Raw genomic sequence first — 15,617 nt, 5'->3', positions numbered from 1 at the left:
CTCAAGAAGGCATCCAGATGAAACTAAAGAAGGTATCTGCCATCACAAACTGGCCCCAACCCAAAACACTGAAGCAAGTACAGAGATTTCTTGGCTTTGCCAATTTCTACAGGAGGTTTATTCGTAACTTCAGCACAATTGCAGCACCCATTTCCGCTCTTACGAAGGGTTCACCCACTCGTATTCACTGGACTGCTGAAGCTCTGAAATCTTTTGACAGGGTTAAAGAAACTGTTTTCTTCTGCCCCAATCTTGGTACACCCAGACCCTGAATTACCTTTTATTGTTGAAGTGGATGCGTCTGAAGTGGGAGTAGGAGCAGTGCTCTCTCAGAGATCCGTTACAGATAACAAAGTTCATCCATGTTCCTTCTTTTCCAGAAGCCTGTCTTCAGCAGAAAGAAATTACGATGTGGGTAACCGAGAACTCCTAGCTGTGAAACTAGCACTAGAAGAGTGGCGCCACTGGCTAGAGGGGTCCAAGCATCCTTTCATTGTGTGGACAGACCACAAGAACCTGTCCTATCTACAGCAGGCTAAGCGCCTTAACCCTCGTCAGGCTAGGTGGGCCCTCTTTTTTACCCGTTTCAATTTTGTGATCACTTACAGACCTGGATCAAAGAATGTAAAGGCTGATGCCTTATCACGGCAGTATGATTGCTCCCAGAAGGACCGTTCCCCAGAATTCATCATCCCCAGAGACTGCATTCTGGCACCTATTTGCCAGTCCATCGAAGATACTGTGCGTGAGGCGCTACATGGCGCGCACATCCCTGATGAGGTTCCAGCAGGATGCTTGTTTGTTCCCAAGGAAGCAAGATCTGAGGTCCTTCAGTGGGGGTCATGCCTCCTCCCTTGCTGGACATCCAGGAGTAGAGAGGACATTGGATTTTATTCAAAGACGGTTTTGGTGGCCAGAGTTGTCAAGAGAGGTCCGATCTTTTGTACAAGCCTGCCCAGTCTGTGCTCAACAGAAGTCTTCTAATCAGCAGCGCCCTGCCGGTCTTCTACACCCATTGCCAATCCCTCAACGTCCCTGGTCTCATGTATCCATGGATTTTATCACGGGTTTGCCAGTATCTGAAGGTAACACTGTTGTACTGGTGGTGGTGGACCGCTTCTCTAAAGCTGCACATTTTATTCCGTTACCTAAACTTCCTTCTGCTAAAGAAACTTCTGACATTGTTCTTCAAAATGTTGTAAGGGATCCATGGAATTCCTGTGGACATTGTTACGGATCGGGGTCCCCAGTTCATGTCTCGTTATTGGAAGGCATTCTGGTCTCTATTTGGCTCTTCTGTCAGTCTCTCTTCAGGTCTCCACCCTCAGTCAAATGGCCAAACAGAACGGGTGAATCAGGAGTTGGAGAAATACCTTCGCTGCTTCACATCCCATCAGCCATCCTCTTGGAGTCGGTTCCTGGTATGGGCAGAGCTGGCACACAACACCTTACGCAGCTCCTCCACTGGATTATCCCCATTCAAGTGTAAATTTGGATTTGAGCCACCATTGTTCTTCAGTCAAGAAATAGAGGTTGGAGTCCCTAATGCAAAGAAGTTTGTTGAACGGTGCAGAAAGACATGGAAAAGGGCTCACTTGACCTTGAAAAGTGCTTCAACCCGCTACAAGAAGTATGCTGACAGGAGAAGAAGGGTGACCCCATACTTCAGAATTGGACAAAGGGTCTGGCTCTCAGCTAAGGATTTGCCTTTAAGAATTGAGTCCAAAATACTTGCCCCAAGATTTGTTGGCCCATTCAAAATCACCAGAAGGGTCAATCCTGTTACATACCAGCTTGCTCTACCAAGATCGATGAGAGTAAGACCTACTTTTCATGTTTCTCAACTGAAACCTGTAGTAACCTCTCCTTTTTCTCCCCCAGGTCCTGTCCCTCCCCCCCCCTCGTATTGTAGAAGGTGGCTCCACGTATACAGTGAGGAGGCTGTTAGACTCAAGACGCCGTGGCTGTGGTTTTCACTACCTGGTCGACTGGGAGGGATATGGGCCTGAGGAGCGTACCTGGGTGCCAGCACGACACATCTTGGACCCAGACTTGATCAAAACATTCCATTACCTGCATCCTGACTGTCCAGGGCCGTCTGGAGCTGGCCATAAAGGGGGGGGCCCTGTCACACCACGGTCTGTCCAGCAGAGGGAAACAGAGAGCACAAGACGTTCCACAACTTCCTCCTGATTTCCTGTTCATTATTAGCTCAATGATATCACCTGTGCCTGGCTTGTTTGTGTGTGTGTGTGTGTGTGTGCATATAAGACCTGCATTTATTTGTATCCTTGCTCAGTCTTGAAGTTCTTTTGTTCAGACAGATCCTTTGGCCTATGTTTGGATTTCTTTGAGAGACTTTTTACTCAGAACTTTGACCTGCTTATTTGGAAGTTTTTATTTGTTTTTTTGGACCTTTTGCCTTGTGGATCTGTACCTTCTTCAGCCCTGCTTCTGAGGTTAATTTTTTATGTTTATTCAAGAAGGACACTAAGTAAAGACTGTTTGTTTTTCTCCAATCCTGCCTTGTGTGGTTCTCTGCAAATTGGGTCTACACTGCTCTGTGGAGTAGTGGCTAGAACATTGGGTTACCAGCAACACATTCTGAGTTCTAGCCCCGGTCGTGACAATTAGACGTTAGCCATTTAGATATTTATAAGAAACTGAAAAAAAGCACAAATGTCAGGGCATGACAAAACTTCTCCAGGCCCCAAAAATACCCTTAGACTCCAGAGGGTTAATCCGGCCACTGTCAGCGATCTCATGACCACCTGCAGATGCTGCATATGATGCTGCCAATCATTACTATAAATGATTATGTCATCCAAATATGCAGCGCCATACGCAGCCTGTGGCCGGTGTATTCGTTCCATGAGATGCTGAAAAGTTGCCAGAGACCCAAACAACCCGAAAGGAAGTGTAACAAATTAGTGTAACCCAAACGGCGTGGTGAAAGCAGTTTTCTCTTTGGATGGTGGTGATAAGGGGATATGCCAATATCCTTTCGTTAAATCCAATGTCAAGTAAAATCGAGCTGTACCAAGCCGATCAAGCAATTCATCAACCTGCGGCATTGGGTATGCGTCGAATTTCGACACAGCATTCACCTTGCGATAATCCACACAGAATCGGACAGAGCCATCCGTTTTAGGCACCAAAACTATCGGGCTCGCCCAATCACATTTGAATTCCTCTATTACTCCTATATCTAGCATCACCTCAGATTCAGTCTGAACTACCTTTTTTTGTGCTCAGGCAATCTCAATATGGTGCTGAATGAGGTTTGTTCGGCCAGGTAGGGGCGAGAACACATCCGCAAATTCTGCTTGTAATTTGGCCACATCAGTGATCTGGGAGGGCGAGAGATTGTTTCTTAGAGCTCACTTCTGGCTCGAGATCTTCCTCTCCAATCACTGCCATCACAAGCATCACTGATTCTGCCTCACTCCATTTTTTTTAAGGAGATTGAGGTGGTAAATCTGATCTCCTGTCTTAATTGAGATCTCCAACTTGTTGTGTGACCTCGAAGGACCCTTGACACTTAGCTAGTAATTTAGAACTAGAAGTTGGGAGTAATAAAAGCACTTTATCTCCCAGTGCAAATTCACGCAATCTGGTTCCCCTGTTGTACAGCCAGCCTGTAACAAATTCTGCATACACAGGTTAGAGTTTTGTTCTCAGGTCCAGCACATACTGAATTTCATTTTTTCAAGACCACTGCGTAGTCTTCTTAGGCAGATGTGCCACGAACTGCCCGAGTAGTATCTTGTCGATGATTTCTCCAAGGTCCAAGGACAAGAAGTGCTGCCAGTGTTGCTCTGGACCCGCTGTAGGAAGGCGCATTTCAGGTCTTGGTAGACCAGGAGGTTTTGGACTGGCAGTTGTTGGGCGGCCACCTGCCCCTTTCCAGACAGCAGAGGAATAAGCCGCACAGGCCAGTCCACTTGGGACCACCCACATGCCTCTGCGGACCTCTCGAACAGGCCCCCTGTCCAATGTGTCAGTCTGCAACAAAAAGGGGAGAGAAAAGTCAGGGGCGTGCAAAAGCAGCCCGCCACACAGAACAGCCTTTATTTGGGTGAAAGTCTGCTGGCACTGCTCCATCCACTAGATCTGGCGCTTCCTTTTTAGTGTGGTCAGTCAGCAGGTTGGAGAGGTTAGAATAATTAGGTACAAACCTTCTATAATATCCCATCAACCCCAGGAACTGCCTCACCGACACATATTCCATTAAGTTTTATTGAGCAGTCCATATACACTATTCATATTATGAATAATTGTAAATAAATAACTACAGCCTAATAAAGCATATATATATATATATATATATATAATATATATATATATATATATATATACAAGAATAAACATTTCACTCTTGCTCACCCAGGAAAGATAGAGACTGTAGAAGATTCAAGATTGAAAACACTACACAAAACTTGACTCTCAGAAAACTCAAAAGTATTACTCATGTAAGGGAAACAGGTCAATTTAGCTCAAAGGGAATCATTTAAGATTTTAAAGGGAATTTGAACAGAATCACTGTTTCACGGCTGATCACTGAAACGGCCAGCGATTCACTGAACGAGCCGTTTAACATCAAATCTGCGCTGGATATTAATATCCAAAGTATAGTGAAAACACTATTAATTAGCACAGTAACAAGATCGGCAGTTTAAGACATTAACGTGTGAGCACAAAATACAAGATACTTCTCTTTTCAATATAAATAAGGCTTTATTAGATAAATCTAAGACATATAAACTAATCTAACACATAAGCACACGCACTCAACTTCACACAAGTTGCAGGAAGATAGAAAGTTAGGAAAGAATGAGTTTAAAAGAATGAAAATGTGAAATCCCAAGTTTTACAGCAATACGTGAAATTGCATAGACATGAACACCATCAATCACTTAACCCTATTGAGTTCATCAATTAGGTTAAAATTATATTAGTTAACACCAGTACAGATCAGAGTCTGGAGGGACGTTACTTTTTGTGATGGCCTGTGTAACGGGGTTCCCTTTGTTGTCGCTGAAAAGGGGGTTTCCCCCGAAGTTGCTGATTGGCTGGAAGTTCAGTAGTCGTTGAAGTGACGTCTTGGGAAGCCCGTGGTTGGGCGTTGGCTGAAGATGCGGAGTTGTGGGCTGGCTGAAGTTTCAGACGGGCACTCGAGGTCAGACTCGGAGACACGGCGTTACAAAACTTAACTCAGAACAAAGACACTCTCAAACGGAAAAGAAAAGAAACTAAAGTAAAAGAACAGAAGTAAAGTTTGACGAGACTAGGTGGTGTTTCTTCTCATCGTGGCTAAGTAGCAGCAGGCGTGCAGGCCGAAGCACGCTGGAACGGCGCTCGAAGAACGCTAAAAGTGATGACAAAGCATGACTAAAAGCTTAAACTACAAGCAAAGCTAAAAGCAGAATTTGATGGAGTATTTAAACTGGCATTTTGGCCACACCTCAAATGTTGTCTTGACCAATTAGATATTGTCTTTTTCTCGGGGTGTTTGCATGATTTGTCCCACCCATTCATAAATCATATGTTATCTTATCAAGCACATGGTCCGAATTTTCCTGCTCTTGCAGGGTATAATTTGGACATGATTCCTATAACAAGAATATGATACATTTGACAAATAACTGATGGTCAGAAACGTTTCAAGCAAGAAGATTCGAACACACACATACTAAACATGAATATGATCCCTTAAGCTATTCAAGAGTTATTTAAAAAGACATACACAATAAGTGATTAGAAACATTATAATCAAATGCGTGGGTTCATGCATGATATGGAGTTAAGCAATGGACTGATATCCATTTAGAAGTCTTTTTTGAGTTCATTTTGGTGCATTTATGCATTGGAAGGCATTCTCTGTGCCATTCTGGGGAGTAAGGATATGTCCTGTGAAGACCAGAGGGGTTAACAGGTCTCCTTAGGAATTTCAGTCTGGTTCTGCTAGGTGGGGGGAAGTCAATCCAACGTGGCTTTACATGTGAGGGTCAGACTGTCCATCTCTTCGATTACTTGCCCCAAATCAGACAATCTCTTCTTCGAATTGAAATTGTCAATAATTGTTCTAATGGTGTTAATGTTGAAAGCTGTTCTCTGAAAGAGTTGGTTAGTTATCTTGGTTCAGACTGTGGTGCTAGGAGTTGATTTACAACATCCTGCCTTTCTGTGGAATTTGGCTCATGTTTCAACCAGGCTCCCGATCAAATCTTTAATTTGTCTGGTTCACGCTACACTCATGTAATGTTTTCTATGAGGTGAAGATCTCTGGACCAGAACAATGCAAGAACTTGCTTGTTCTGACAGCCAGAAAACAACAGATACAGTATATTCTCCTCAGAAAAGAAAGTATGTGCAATTTTTGTTTAGGAGCCATGTGTCGCATGAGTGTAATTGACTGAAATTTCATTTTTGGGTGAGCTGTCCCTTTAAGCAAAATTGCAAATTACTTTGAACAAAAAAACAGACAGTTTATTTGTAGTAAAACCAATCAAATGTTGATGAACTGACAGCAAAAGTATAAAAACTTTTTTATTTTGATGAAATACATTTCATAATATTTGATGAAATAGACAGAGTGGTACCATTAGTTATTCAAGCAGACTCACTTTGCAGTTTCTGAAAAACCCAAACACACAAGAAGGACAGTGAAATGGCCAAGTGTGTAATTCCTATAAATATCAAGAATGTCTCTAGGTTACATATATAACCCTGGTTCCCGAGGGAATGCGATGCTGCATTTAAATTGCTTTGGGAACACCCCTGTGTGCCTACGCTCTGAATCACATGTGAAATCAGTCATGGGTGGGGTGACGTAGAGATCAGAGAGCTTAAAAGCCCATCCGAAACCAGCAGTGTTAGCTTCTGATAGTTGAAGCAAGTCGCTCACAGGGATGCAGGAAGTATGGCAACGTGGCGCAGTGCCTCGATCCCTTGGGAAACCAGGGTTACATATGTTACCTAGAGACATTCCCCTTCAGGAACTCGAGCTTAGTCAAGTATGCCCATGCCAGCATACTGACAAATGCTTGTCTAGTGTAAAATCATGGCGAGCACCACTAAGACAAAAGCACCTGAAAGTCTGGACCAGTAACATACTTCTCCTGGCCTCAAGCACAATGAAAGAAACATGTATCAACGGGTTTCTCCCCCAGTGAATGACCACCCAAAGTTGTGGTCGGTGGAAATATTATGGTGGTGGGGGTGGTAAATGCTGAGAATAATTATTGCTGGAGGTCCAGAACTGAACCAAATGGGCAGTTAACTGGGACAGCTGACGATTCCCGCACCATGAAGTGAACAACCCACTACAAGGAGAACAGTTTCCTCATGGAGGGAGCTCTGGAGTGGAGTATGGTCTCGACAACCTTAGTTGAGAGACCGGAAGCTACAAGTTGTGCCCCCTCAGGAGCCACACCCACAGTTTCCACAACTCTGGGTGGGGGTGAAAGATGGTGCCCCCCGCCTGAGAGAGGAGAGTCTCAGAGTAGGGCTACCAGGTACACAAACCATGGCCAGCCCTGCCAGTATGGGGCTACCAATATGAGATGAATCCCATCCCGGGGGACTCTCTCCAGAACTCCTAGGAGCAAAGCAATCGGGGGGAAGGCATACAGACAAAGCCTCTGCCACATCTGTACTATAGCTTCCAGCCTCAGTGGAACTGGATGCGTGAGGGAGTGCCACAGGGGACATTGTGAGGTCTGTCGAGATGTTTGCTTTCGTTTACCACAGAAGGATCTGGCGCGCCAACCTGTTAAGAGGGTGCGAGTGCAGATCCCTCTCACGTTTGATGTAAGAGACCACTGATGTGTTGTCTGTGCAAATAAGCACATGATGGTCTCTCAGGTCTGGGACAAATTGCTTCAATGCTCAAAAAACACCCAGAATCTCCAGGCAGTTGATGTAGGACCTGAGATGGGTCCTTCCCGAAGACCCTGGGTGAAGAGGTCTCTCATGACTGCTCCCCAGCCAGTGAGGGAGGTGTCAGTCGTTAGCATTACGTGATGACATGAAGCCCCCAACACAGGGCCTTGTGACAGGAACATAAGCATCGCCACGTTGACCTTGATCATGCGAAGCAGGTTGCACCTTGGGAAAACCCTTTGGTATTGAACCACCACTGCAAGGGTCTCATGTACAGCAGGCCAGAAAGGTATCATGTTGGACGCAGCTGCCATCAGACCCAACAGTTTCTGGAGCTGCTTCACAGTGAGTGACTGCCCTTCTCTCAGTCTGTTGACTGCCTTGAGGATCGACTCAATCTGAGCAGGAGACAGACGTGCCTCCATCTTGGTCAAATTAGTATGTGGATGCCCTATAGTCACAGAGGAGCCAGAGCAGCATCTAAACACTTGATGAAAGTGCAGGGTGAGAGTGTCAGATATTGGTACGCTTTGCCCCTGAAAGCAAACCTCAGGAGCTTCCTGTGTTGAGGAAGGATGGATATATGGAAGTATGCCTCCTTCAGATCATCCTCACAAACCAGTCCTCTGACCTGATTTGAGACACAACCTGTTTGATCGTAAGCATTCTGAACTTGAGTCGCATGACTGAGCGGTTCAACAAACGCAGATCTAAACGCAGATCGGACACAACCCCCCATCCTTCTTCGAAACAATGAAGTACCGGCTGTAGAACCCGGACTCTCTATCGAGAGGAGGGACCACCTTGATGGCCTCCTTCCTCAAGAGAGTGTCTACTTCTTCTTGTTCCATGACCAGAGCCTGCTGCTTGGGACCCACCAGAATGGGAAACACCCTGTTGAATGGAGGCGGACGTGACCCGAACTGAATCTCGTAGCCTCTTTCTACAGTGTGGAGGGCCCAATGAACACATTTGGCAGAAGCTTCCACACTGCCAGATGATGTACTAAGGCCTCTGGTATACTGAGAGTGGCTAGCTCGGTGCCCTGAAGTGGAGGACAGGCAGGGGACGGCCAATCGAGCTACTCTGGAGACCTCCTATGAGGTAGCGAGCCTCCCAGAACCACTACGTTTCTGGGCAGATGCTGAAAGATGCGCTTACTGGAGACCGCTGTGACCTAAAACACCGGGGGTGGCAGGTTTGACAGGACGGTTTCCTGAGAGCACTGAGGAGAGATAGGCACTGTATGATGAGGTGCACACCGCTTTTCCCCAGAGGGGCCCACACTCAGAAGTTCTGGGCCACAGGCGTCAGGACCTTTTAGTGGAAGACTATGTAGGGAGATTGCCACTGATTTAAACTGGGCTGGAATTAATTTTTTTTGGTTAAAAATATTGCACACTTCACCTTTAAATAAATAATGTTCTGCAGAACAAATATAATTCACAGTATGCAACAAAGAGTTTAAGATTTTGAAGCAGACATTTGGAGATGGATGCATAGCATTATGGGAAAAAGTTAGCAAGTTCTGGCTCTGTCAATGAGCAGGTGTTCTTATATTTTTAGCCATGGACTTTATCCATTAATTGATCTCGATCAGCACACTGTAAAAGCTTCATCCTTGATATGGTTTCTTCCATACTTTCCTTTCACAGAGGAATAATTTTTTGATATTTCCTATCATCTGTCTGTTTTTGTCTGATATGCGGTGGTCAACCAGTCCCACATCATGCTTGCAGCTGAGGCTGGTGCTGAATCTCCGCGAGTGATGTCTGCTCTTTTCATCCTTTTCCCTGCCTTAAGCGGTGTGGAGGAAATCTTTAAATGAGGCCTACTTTCAAGTTGTCCCAGGGTGCACACCTCTAATATCAGCATTTTCTAACAGCCTGACAGCCATTTCGTTCAATACATTGCTCAAGCTGGGAGTCCGGCTTCAGAGCAGAGCACCTGTCTGGATGTCTGGCACGCTGTGCCCAGAGCTAACCACCTGGCATATGAGTATTTACTTTGGGGCAATTCAGAAATGCTCAAGGCCTGATCCTTCCTGCAGCATCTTCTCTGGGGAAATCACTGGCGAGGATGAATTGGAACCCAGGTGCTTTTACATAATTAGCAGCAAAGGAGCTTACAACAGTATCAGCACTTATGCCCTCTTCAAGGTTTCTCCAATAAATGGCAATCATCTATAACCTACTTTTTCAGGCTAGCCGTAGCAATAGCTAGCTATATCAAATAAATCAAAAAAGTTTATAAGACATAACTGAGTAGCAGTTATCGGAATAGCAGTTATTGTAGCCAATAGACACGGTCTGAAATTATGGGGCACATGATTATTTAATATCATGAATAAATCAAATAATCATCAGCACACAGCAATTTTTCTTTCTAATCCTTTGAACAGTGCTGGATATCTCATGAGAAATAGTTTAGATAAGACTTCAGAGAGTTTTTCCTTTCTTCCGAGGAGCTGGTTCATGACAATGTGAACCTCTCATTTTAAGCAAAAGTGATAATTTTGCTTTAATGAGAAATAAAGGAATAATAAAGGAAATAGATATTTTATTAATTATTGTTTATTAGTTTGTTTGTTTTTATTAAGATTGCTTTTCTATGCACACAGCTAAATGATAATTATTACTAAAAAAAAATGAAATCAGGGATTCATAATGAGATACAATGGGTTTTGATTAATTGATTGAGTGAGTGAGTGATGATCGATCTATCGATTGATCAATCGATTGATATTACTTTCATTGCAAAAGATGTAAAAGTGTATATTACAACCACTGAAAATTATCAATGTTGTTAAAGTAATGTTGGTTTCTGATTTTAATTAAAAATGTATTATCTGCATATATTAAAATGGTTCTGATAAGTCATATTTAGTAAAGTCAAATTTAGTAAGAATTAGCCATAATAAGTAATAAACTATATGGACAACTGGCCTTGGTAAAATATAGCCAATTGTTGTACAAAGGTTGTGGTAATAAAAGCTTTCCCCGTCTAGCCTATTCCTTCCCCATGATAGCCCATTTCCAGGTGCAGGGTTTGGAAAGAAGCCAACACATTTACTCTCAGCCCTCTAACGACTGGCAGCACAGCGCACAATAACATTCCTCTGCAAGGAACATGTGCTCCAGTGATGTGTTATTTGGCAGCCAGTGCACATCCCTTATCACCTGTGAAATTTGTACTATTGCATCGCTGAGCATATTTATCCAGCATTTAATCTTTTTAGTATAGTGTAGGAAGTCATTGTAGATTTGGAAAGTGGAAAACATCATCAGTGAACAATAATCTAATAATCATATGGACTATTTTTATATGATTGATTAATTGATTTAGTTATTTAGTTAGTTAGGAATGATATGAGGGTAAATATATATATATGGATCTGGGGTTGATGAAGCCGTATTCCATTAGAAATTGCTTATACCATTTTATCTTCTCTATAGGTCAGCAAGGCCCCTGCAGAAGATGGGCAGAGAACTTCATTTGTTATTGAAGCCCTCCAATTGCCTAGATGATTGTGCCAGGACACAGACAGTGAGAAAGTCAGGGGTGCCACTAGTTATAGCTATATATAATGAATACTGCAGGGGCACCAACTGGGTTGGCATGTTCTTGCGCCACCTCAGCATGACCCATGGTTCCCAACTCTTAATTGAGACTGTAATAAGTTTTCTTTCATTTTGCCACTGAGAGCCAGCTGGGACAGAGTCAATTAAGCCTACTTTGATGTGGAAGTCACAGACTCCACAAGCTCATTATTATCTCCATCTATCCCTGCAAGGATCATCACATTTACCGATGAGGAGGAAACAAATCCTACTGTACTCTTCATTTGGAATTGGTATGTCATATTTTCGAATGATGAAATACATATGTGGCTCAACTGAACAATTTAACTCAGTTGTTAAATAGATGCTGTCTGCATATCTAATAATAAAATATCAGATTGTTAAGGTCTTACCATACTGTGCTGCAGATAAAGTTTTAATTGTTTGTGATTTTAATATCCATGTTGATAATGAAAAAAGATGCATTGGGATCAGCATTCATAGACATTTTGAACTATTGGGGTTACACAACACGTGACAGGACCTACTCTTTGTCGAAATCATACTCTAGATTTAATACTGTCACATGGAATTGATGTTCATGGTGTTGAAATTATGCAGCCAAGCGATGATATCTCAGATCATTTTCTAGTCTTGTACAAACTTCATATAGCTAAAACTGTAAATTCTAATCCTTGTTACAAGTATAGTAGAACGGTCACTTCTACCATAAAAGACTGCTTTGTAAGTAATCTTCCTGATTTATCTCAATCCCTCAGCATATCCAATAGTTCAGAACAACTTGATGATGTAACAGATACTATGGACTCTCTCTTTTCTAGCATTTTAGATATGGTTGCTCCATTACGCTTAAAGAAGATTAAGAAAGAAAATGTATGACACTGTGGTATAATGAGCACACTCACACCCTAAAGAGAGCAGCCCGGAAAAAGGAGCGCAGCTGAAGGGAAAAAAAAACTAGAGGTATTTTGTATTACTTGGCGGGAAAATACAAAATAAAGCATCAACAGGTGTTGACATTTCCCAACAGCACAGCAGTAATGACTTTATGAACTACTTCCAAGATCGATACTATAGAGATAAAATTGTAACCAGGCATCCGTCAGCTACAGTATCGCAACAGATATAGATCCCCTGAGGAATAATTCTACTCATTAGACCCTATTCCATCTAAGCTCCTAAAAGACGTGCTTCCAGAAGTCAAAGATCATTTTCTGACTATTATTAAGTTGTCATTGTCATTAGGATATGTGCCCAAAACCTTCAAACTGTCTGTTATAAAGCCACTCATTAAAAAAAAAAAAAAAAACATGAACCCCAAACTCCAAGAACTACATACCGATCTCAAATCTCCCTTTTCTGTCCAAGATACTAGAACAATTATTAGGGAGTTCCTGGTACAAATGTTCCAGGTAATTTCGGTGGAAACACGGCATTAGAGAAAAATGGTATCTGTGAGGATTTCCAGTCAGGATTTAGACTGTATCACAGTACTGAGACTGCTCTCATTAGAGTTACAAGTGACCTGCTCTTATCATCTGATTGTGGTTGGATCTCTCTATTAGTGCTGCTGGATCTAAGCGCTGCATTCGACATTATTAACCACAACATTCTTTTGAATAGACTAGAAAACTTTGTTGGCATTAGTGGAAGTGCATTAGCACGGTTCAAATCATACTTATCTGACTGCCATCAGTTCATAGCAGTGAATGAAGATGTATCATATCGATCACAAGTGCAGTATGGAGTACATCAAGGCTCAGTACTAGAGCCATTATTTTTCATGCTTTGCATGTTACCCCTGGGAGATATCATCAGGAAACACAGTGTTAGCTTTCAGTGTTATGTTGATGACACTCAGCTCTATATAACCCCGTGACCCGGCAAAACATACCAATTTGAAAAACTAACAGAATGCATAGTCAATACAAAAAACTGGATGACGAGTAATTTCTTACTGCTAAATTCTGAAAGAAAAAAAAAAAGAGGTGTTAATTATCGGACCTAAAACCTCCCCATGAAATAACCTAGAACACCATCTAAGGCTCGATGGCTGCTCTGTCAATTCTTTATCATCAGTTAGGAACCTAGGTGTGCTATTTGATAGCAATCTTTCCTTTGAAAGCCATGTTTCGAGCATTTGTAAAACTGCATTTTTCCATCTCAGAAATATATCTAAATTACGACCTATGCTCTCAATGTCAAATGCAGTAACGTTAATTCCTGCATTCATGACGTAAAGGTTCAATTATTGTAATGCTTTTTTGGGTGGTTGTTCTGCACACTTAATTAACAAACTCCAGCTGGTCCAAAATGCAGCAGCTAGAGTTCTTACTAGAACCAGGAATTATGACCATATTAGCCCTGTTCTGTCAACACTGCACTGGCTCCCTATTAAAGATGCCATAGAATGCAAAAATCACTTTTATACGGTGTTTGAACACAGATGTGTGGCCGCAGAGTGTGAGAACAACCAGCCTATAATGATAAAAATCCACCCACTCATTGTTTTATGTTCCTGATAAATCATATTCAGTCTCTACACACTAGCAATTTCAGATTTCTCACTACTATGACGTCATAGTCGGGGAAAGTCCCTCCCATTTGTAAAGCTCTCTGCCCTATTAGCATATTCACAGCCCTGAGTGAGAAACAGCGGTCCACCATTGCTGTTTTCTTGCGGTAGCTGCTGGAGGTACAACGTCAGCACCAAAGACCCATTAAAAGTGTTGCATGTTGGGTTGCACCAACGAACACAGGAGTCTCCATAGACCGCTGAGGACACGTGGTTAAATTTCATTTTCAAAGGAAATGTCCCCAAAAAAATGGAAAGTCCTATATATTTGTGCTACCATTTTATGCCTGACTGCCTTAAAAAACGAGGGTCAGTTCAGCGCTGAAGTTGTGTAAAGATAGTTTCTGAAGGGATCGATACCAACACTTCGTGCGCAAACGTCCAAAGTAAGCATCACACCTCATAATTTGTTTTCCAAAAGAGCTTCTTGGCTCTCTGTAAGGCTAATGTTGCTAAAGCTACCATTGTCCCTACCTGTTTTGCTGCCTTCATGTGCTACCAGAATGATCGTAAAATTAGAATGTGGTAGTTAAAAAATGCATTTGGAAGCAATGTGAGGTCAGTAATATGGTCACCAACAGTTAAACCGTAGCACCGTTATGCCATGAGCTCATGAAGCTCCGCACTCTTCTAAAAAGGGAGGTGGGAGCACCAAACAATTTTTATTTAAAGGGGACAAACACAAAAAAACAGTGCATTTTGACTCATACCATAAAAGTGGCAATTTTAACAAGCTATAAAAATGATCTGTGGGGTATTTTGAGATAAAACTTCACATACATTCACATGGGGACATGTGTGGTATTTTTTGAAATATTGTATCAATGCATTCTATGGCACCTTTAAACATCATGTAGATTTTAAAATCTTGCTCATTACTTATAAAGCCCTTAGCGGTTCAGCACCACAATATTTGAATGAGCTCTTATTGCATATAGTCCTCCACGTCTACTGCGTTCTCAAAACTCCGGCAATTTGATAATAGCTAGAATTTCAAAATCAACTGCAGGCAGCAGATCCATTTCCTACTTAGTACCAAAACTCTGGAATAACCTACCTAACATTGTTCGGGAGGCAGACACACTGTCAGTTTAAATCTAGATTAAAGACCCATCTCTTTAACCTGGCTTAGACATAACACACTTACACATTTCTAATATTCAAAACAGTTAAAGGATTTTTAGGCTGCATTCATTAGGACAACCGGAACTGGGAACACTTCCAATAACACACAATGTACTTGCTACATCGTTAGAAGAATGGGATCTAGGCTAAAATTAGTCTGTTTTTTTCTTTTTCGTAAATCAGCATAGCCACCAGGTACAGTTTGTATCCAGATCAGATGGTCACTGCAGTCACCCGGATCCAGTACGTATCCAGCCCAGATGGTGGATCAGCACATCAAGATGACCTCGACAGCCCTGAATGTCAGTGGAGACCAGGACAACTAGATGAGCCCCAGAGACAGATCCCCAGTGAAGGCCTTGTCTCCTAGACGGCCACCGGAACAAGACGACAGGAACCATATGATTACTCTGCACAATGTGACTTTGCTGCAGCCTGGAATTGAACTGATA

This window comes from Cyprinus carpio, chromosome A17 (assembly GCF_018340385.1).
Source record: "Cyprinus carpio isolate SPL01 chromosome A17, ASM1834038v1, whole genome shotgun sequence".
NCBI classification, from domain to species: domain Eukaryota; kingdom Metazoa; phylum Chordata; class Actinopteri; order Cypriniformes; family Cyprinidae; genus Cyprinus; species Cyprinus carpio.
Note: the sequence above shows the minus strand (reverse complement) of the source record.